Genomic DNA, 6,133 nt, shown 5'->3' with positions numbered 1-6,133 from the left:
GGGGAGGGAAAGGGGGGGGAACCACCCTGGGAAGAGGGGAGGGCTCTGGCTAATTTAACAGCTGAAGAGAACAACTTAATTGGAGTCAGCTGGAAAATTGGGTAAAACCCCTTCTATCAGCCTACCACCCCCCAGTCCCCTTCCCTGCCGGCTTCTGGTGGGATGCCAGGGTGGAGATGCGTTTTGGGATGAATTTTGGGAAGGGAGGGAAGAGCTGGCCCCAGCCAAGCAGCTGCCCTTCATTACAGACAGGAGCTAATTGGATTGATCAGCAGTTAATAGGGAATTAAGAGGTGAAGCGCACCCCCCCACCATCACCCCTCCATGTGCATCCCCCTCCTCGCATCCCAGCTCCCGCTGCTTCCCGGATGGATGCGGGGGGCAGGCGGAGGTGGGGAGTCACTGGCACCCGGTGGATGGGCTGAGGATGAGGGGTGGGATGGGATTTTTCACCCCTCATTTAAGGGCTGCTGAGCACTTTAGGGTTTGTTTCTTTCCTGTTTTCCCGTGGTTTTGCCATTCCTGGTGCTCCCAGCCCGGCTGTGACCTGGCTGCTTGCAGAGTGGGGGTGGGTCCCCCCAACATTCGGCATTTCCCTGCTCCTCCTTAGGCGAAGGGGTTGCCCCCCATCCCACCCCATGGAACACACAGGGATTCAGCTGGAGGAGCCCCCCTGACCTCCAGATTAATCACCTCCATTTCTCTCTGCATCCCGTGAAAGGTCAGGAGTCTGCGAGGCCCAGGAATTAATTGAAATCCCACCGGTCTCGTTCCAGATCCATACATCATCCCAGGGGAGCGGCTCCGGGATGCGAGGGTGGGGGCACCCCCTCCTGCACCCCCTTTCCGGGGCGCGCGGAGGACAGGGAGCAGCAGATGCAGCGCTCGGAGCTTGTTCTCCATCTCCAGGCAGGGAAATAAATGGATTAAAGTAAACGAAAGCGTCTGCGCTCCCCACCTGCCCCCCCGGCCATAAATCAGCATAAATGCAATTTCCATATTCATGGTATTTATCCAATAACTGTCCTGTCCCAGATTAAACGCGCCCCGGGGAGTACCGGGGCTCCTTATCTGTACCGGGGGCTCCCGGGGAAGAGCAGCTCTGCCGGGGGCTGGGGCGGGAGGGGGCCCTGCTCCTCATCCTCCTCCTGAGGGACTGGAGAGGGGTGGGCTCCTCTCCTCATCCTCCTCCTGGGAGGCTGGAGCGGGGAGTGGGGTGGTGGGTTCTGCTCCTCATCCTCCTCCATCTCTCGCGGCCCCGGCGTGTCCTGGGAGAGGAGCTGGGAGTGGGGGCCCCAAGGCTCGGCAGCGCTCCTGTCCCGCTCCCTTCCCTCTGCTTTCCCCCCTTTCCTTTCTGTTCCTTTCCCCCTCTCCTCCTGGTGCGGCCGGGGGGAGCCTCGGGGTCCCCACAAATCCCCCGCTCCCCACTCCACTCCCAGCGTGGGCAGGGACAGGGTCCGATCGCGCTCCAGCCCCCGGGGGGGGGACACACGGACCGTCCCACCCGGCTCCGAGGGCAGGACCAGGGGTGCTGGTGCGGGTTGGGGGGCAGCTGCCCCCCCCGGGGTCCCCACGGTGGCTGGGGACACACGCGCCACGTCTCCCACTGTGACAGGTCCTTGTCAGCCCTAATGACCCGAGTCCGGCAGGGCCCCAGGGCTCGGAGCTCGTTACGGGGGATTTAATGAGGGCAGCAGCAGCCACCGCCGCTGGCTGTTTGCCACTGGCGGTGGCCTCGGGCCCGCGAGGACCACGGGCGGTCCCCTCCACGGCACGGCACTGAGTTCCTCAGAGCCCCCCGAAAACACCCACAGCCCCCTCAAGCCCCCCCAGGCTTCACAGGTCCCCACAATCCCCCCCGCAGCCCCTTCTCTCTGCCCCCAGCAGATGTGGGGAGCTGGGGCAGTGCCCGCCCCCCGCCCCTGCTCAGGCTGCTCCAGCCTCTGGTGGAGGGAACAGAGGAGTTTGGGGGCTCTTGGGCTGTGGGTTAGGGGTGAGAGGCAGCAGGAAAGGCAGATTTTGGGGGGTATGAGAGCCAGGGGCTAAGGGGGGTGCAGCCAGGGCCGGGGGCTGGTTATGGGGTCCCCTACATGGCACAGCACCAAGCCTCTCACAGCCTTGCACAGCTCTCCCCAGCTCCTCACAGCCCCTCAGAACCCCCCCTTAGATTTAGGGGCTGCAGACAGGGCTGGGGGGTGTTGGTGTCGGGGTCTGTCGCAGCTGCAGAGGTGGCAGGGGGGGGCCAGCCTGGCTGTCCCCCAAATCCTGGGGACTGGTCCCAGCTGTGTGGCGGTGCCAGGGCTGGGGGGGCTCAGCCGCGGGGACACTCCAGGTGCGCCAGCCCTTTTTAGGGGGGGACAGTTCTGAGCCTAGGGGTGTCCCGTCTGCAGTGCCTTTGCTCTGAGGCAGCCGCGTCCTTCTCGGCTCCGCAGCAACCTGCGCAAGCAGGAGCCGGCGGGCAGCGGTTAAATATTTGGTAAAGAAGAAGGCGAAAGCAGAATCGGAAAGAACTCGGGGGGGAGGGGGGGGTGGAAATGCGCTGTGACCCCACCCTGCTGCAGAGCAGGGTACACCCCAGGACCCCGGGGGTGGTCGCATCCTGCTGGGACCCCGCGCAGGGCAGTGCAGGCCCCACGCCTGCAGTTACAGGGCAGGTGCTGGAGGGGGGCCCCCGAGGACCCCCTGTCCCTGCTGAGCTCTCAGCTGAGCAAACCAGCCCCGCAACCCCGACGGGCCGGGGTCTTTGGGTGATGAGAAGACCCCCTCCTTGTCCCCCTGGCACCCCTGTTTGCCTGCCGTGGTCCGGTGACCCCCCCTCAGGCACTAATCGAGGCAGGGATGAGCTCTGGGGCAGCTCTGGCTCCTGGGGACCGGGGGAGACACCTGGGAGGGTCCTGGGGATGGACAGAGCATCTGGATCAATCCCTGCCCTCCTGCTGTCCCCCCACTGAGTACTGGGGACCTGGGGGGAGACCTGGAGGGTCCTTGGGGAGGGACAGAGCACCTGGATCAATTCCAGCCTGCCTGCTGCCCCTGCTCCCGGCTTCTGACCCCCCCTCCCTGGCTGTGGGATCCATCCTCCCAAATCCTTGCCGGAGGATGAACCCCCCAAAGCCTGGCTGGGGCGTGCGGCCGCCTCAGCCTCTGTCCCCACAGCCCCTGTGAGGTGAACTAAATCCATCCTAATTAGCGCTGATTTGCATGGGGAAATGAAAATTAATCTAGCTTGGCTTTATTGGAATTAGTGATTCCAGTTGGGCACATCAGGCAGTGGCAGACGTCTGGAGGGGCTGAGGGGCTGCCCCCCTCCTCTCCCCCTCCAGCCTGGTTTGGGGTCTCTCGATGGTGACACGAGGGTGTTGGGGAGCATCCACGGGATGGGCTCAGGTGCCTGGGTTGGGCTCAGGCGCCCTCCCAGTGCGCCCCACTCCCTCTCCCAGTACCCCCAGTTGTGGGATACAGCAAAGAGCCCTGTTTCCCCCAGTTGTCACATCCCACAGGTGGTTCTGGGCACGGTGGGAGGAGAGCGAAGAGGGGGGATGACACCAGCGCTGGCACCGCTGGGGTGGGAGACGCTGCAGGGACGCGGGGTATCACATTAGGGGTGGGGGTGTCATGTGCGTCCCTGTATTTCCACACCTGTATGTCCCTGTTCCTGGGCATCTCCACAAGCGTGTTGGCAAGTGTGTGCCCACGCGGGTGCCCAGTGCGCGCCACGCAGGAGCACGGGGTGGGGGCGACAGCGGGGGGAGCTCCGGCCGCGCCCCCTTCGGAGCCCTCTGGCCCCGGCTGCCTCCCAGCGCCGGCGCTCCGGGCCCGGGGGCGGCAGCGGTGCTCATTGTTATGGGGTCCGTGATGAGGCGGCTTGCGCAATTCTCATCCCGCTCATCAAAAATTAACGAGGAGAAAACAGCTGGGCAGGAGCTTGGTCCGCCGCGGGGTGGGGGTATCACGGTGTGACAGGCTGGGGGGCCGTGGGATGGGGGTCGGTGCCTGGCACTTCATAGATCACTTCGTCTTGGGGTGCCCCTCCAGCCCCAAACTGGCCGCATCCCTCTGGGATGGGGTCTCCACACCGCAGGAGGACCCAGTCCATGGGCAGGTTGTCCCCGTGCCCCATCACCATCTCAGGGTCACATCTGGCTGTGTCCCCCTGCCCCATCACCACCTCGAGGACGCGTCTGCCTGCGTGATCCCCCCCAGCCGCCCCTCGGGATTTCATCCCGGCTGACAGGAGCGAGACCTCCCAGCTCCTGCGGCTGCATTTGCAAGTCAACCAGGAGCTGAAGGGCCGGTGGCGGCGCTGGCAGGGGCCACCTGTCCTGTCTACCTGGGGACAGGGACGGGGACGCCCAGGGGAGGGGTGGGTGGATGGGGCGAGCCCCGGCGCGGGGGGATGGGGCTGTTTCCCCCCCCCCCCGTGTTTTCCCTGGCTGCGGGGGAGGGGTTTGCCTGTCTGGGGGGCTGTTTCCCCCTCCGCGCAGGCTGTAAACACTCAATTAAGCGGGAGCCGCGGTCCTGCCTTCCCTGTCGCTGCGGGTAATTATGTCGGTTTTTCGGTGTCAGGCGCGGCGGGGAAGCACGATTCCAGCTAATTGGAGCAGCAATCCCAGCCCAGACCCTTCCGCAGCTGCTGGTGCTGCCGCGTGACAGTGGCCCAGGGCCCCCCCGGATCGGTGCCCGCAGGATGCCTGGAGCCACCTGGCCCCCGGATCCAGAGCTCTCCCTGGATTCCACCTGTTCCCTGGATTCCATCTTCCCACTGGATCCCACCTGTACCCCGGATCCAACCCTCTCCCTGGATTCCACCTGTACCCCGGATCCTAATCCATCCCCTGGATCCCACCGGCCCCTGGATTCCACCCTCCCCCTTGATCCCACCCTCCCCACCCTTCGGTGCTGCGGGACTGGCTGAAGTACCTGCTGGGTGCTGTCCTATGCTCTGCTCCATGGTGGGCTTGGGTCCCCCTCTCCCAATTTTTCAGGGATCATTTTGGGCTCCCCAGTCCCCCCAGATCCCTCCGGGGGCTGGGCACACCTGGAAGCTGAGGTGTGCAGAGCTGGGGAGCCTTTGAGGATCCAGGGAAGGATCTGCAGGGAGAAGGGAGCTGCCTATCAGGGTGAGCCCTGCCAGAACTGGGGTCTGGTGGGGGAACCCGGGATTTGGGGGTGGGGGAGGACTCGCTGCCTCCCATCCCAGGGGAGCCGCACCGGGAGCTCAGCGTCTGCCATTGATTTCTTATTATGGAGTTCAGGAAGAAAAATGAGGCGCTGGGGCTGCGGAGCCGCCACTGTGATTTGTTGCCTTCTCAGCGTGTCCTGGCGGGGATGGGAATTGATTTTGGAGGCTCTGGAATCAGTCAGCGGGGCTGGGGTGGGGGGAAATATGGGGGGTGGAGAGGGGACAGCTGCTGGGGGCTCGGCACAGCCCCCAGGATGTGGGAGATGGGACCCCCCCGGACCTGCTCGTGGTGGTCCCCACGCTGTGCCGGGAGTGACAGCTTCCATGGGGGGGGACAGGTCCCTTTGTTGTTGGGGTCCCTGCCCTGGTACTGGGGGTCCCGGGGCCGCGCTGAGTGAGTCCAGAGAGGCTCACGGAGGGGGGGCTGTAGCTGCAGGAAGGTCCTTGACCCTGCACCAGCTGCAGGAGCAGGAGGAGAAGAATAAAGAGAAGGACCGAAGGAGAAAGACGAGAAGGAGGAGAAGGAGAAGAAGGAGAAGCAGCAGGGCACGGCGGAAGGCACGGCCCCACCCGCGTCCCACGCTGCCGAGTGCCCCGCGGCTGCCCCTTCCCGGTCCCTGTCCGGTGCCGGTGCCCCCGGGCCGACCCCCGCCGCCGCCACCAGAGGGCACCACAGGCCTCCCGCAGGCCCCGGGGCGGCCCCGCGCGGCACCGGGCGGGACCGGGCCGAGACCCGGCAGTGTCCCCGCCGTGCGTGTGTCCCTGCCGTGTGTGCGTGTGTGTCCCTGCCGTGTGTGTGCGTGTGTGTGTCCCCGCCGTGTGTGTGTGTGTGTCCCTGCCCTGTGTGCGTGTGTGTCCCTGCCGTGTGTGCGTGTGTCCCTGCCGTGTGTGTGTGTGTGTCCCCGCCGTGTGTGTGTGTGTGTCCCTGCCGTGCGTGTGTGTGTGTGTCCC

This window comes from Corvus kubaryi, unplaced genomic scaffold (assembly GCF_017639235.1).
Source record: "Corvus kubaryi isolate FWS band 111438036 unplaced genomic scaffold, C.kubaryi_AGA036_p1.0 37945, whole genome shotgun sequence".
Taxonomy (NCBI): domain Eukaryota; kingdom Metazoa; phylum Chordata; class Aves; order Passeriformes; family Corvidae; genus Corvus; species Corvus kubaryi.
Note: the sequence above shows the minus strand (reverse complement) of the source record.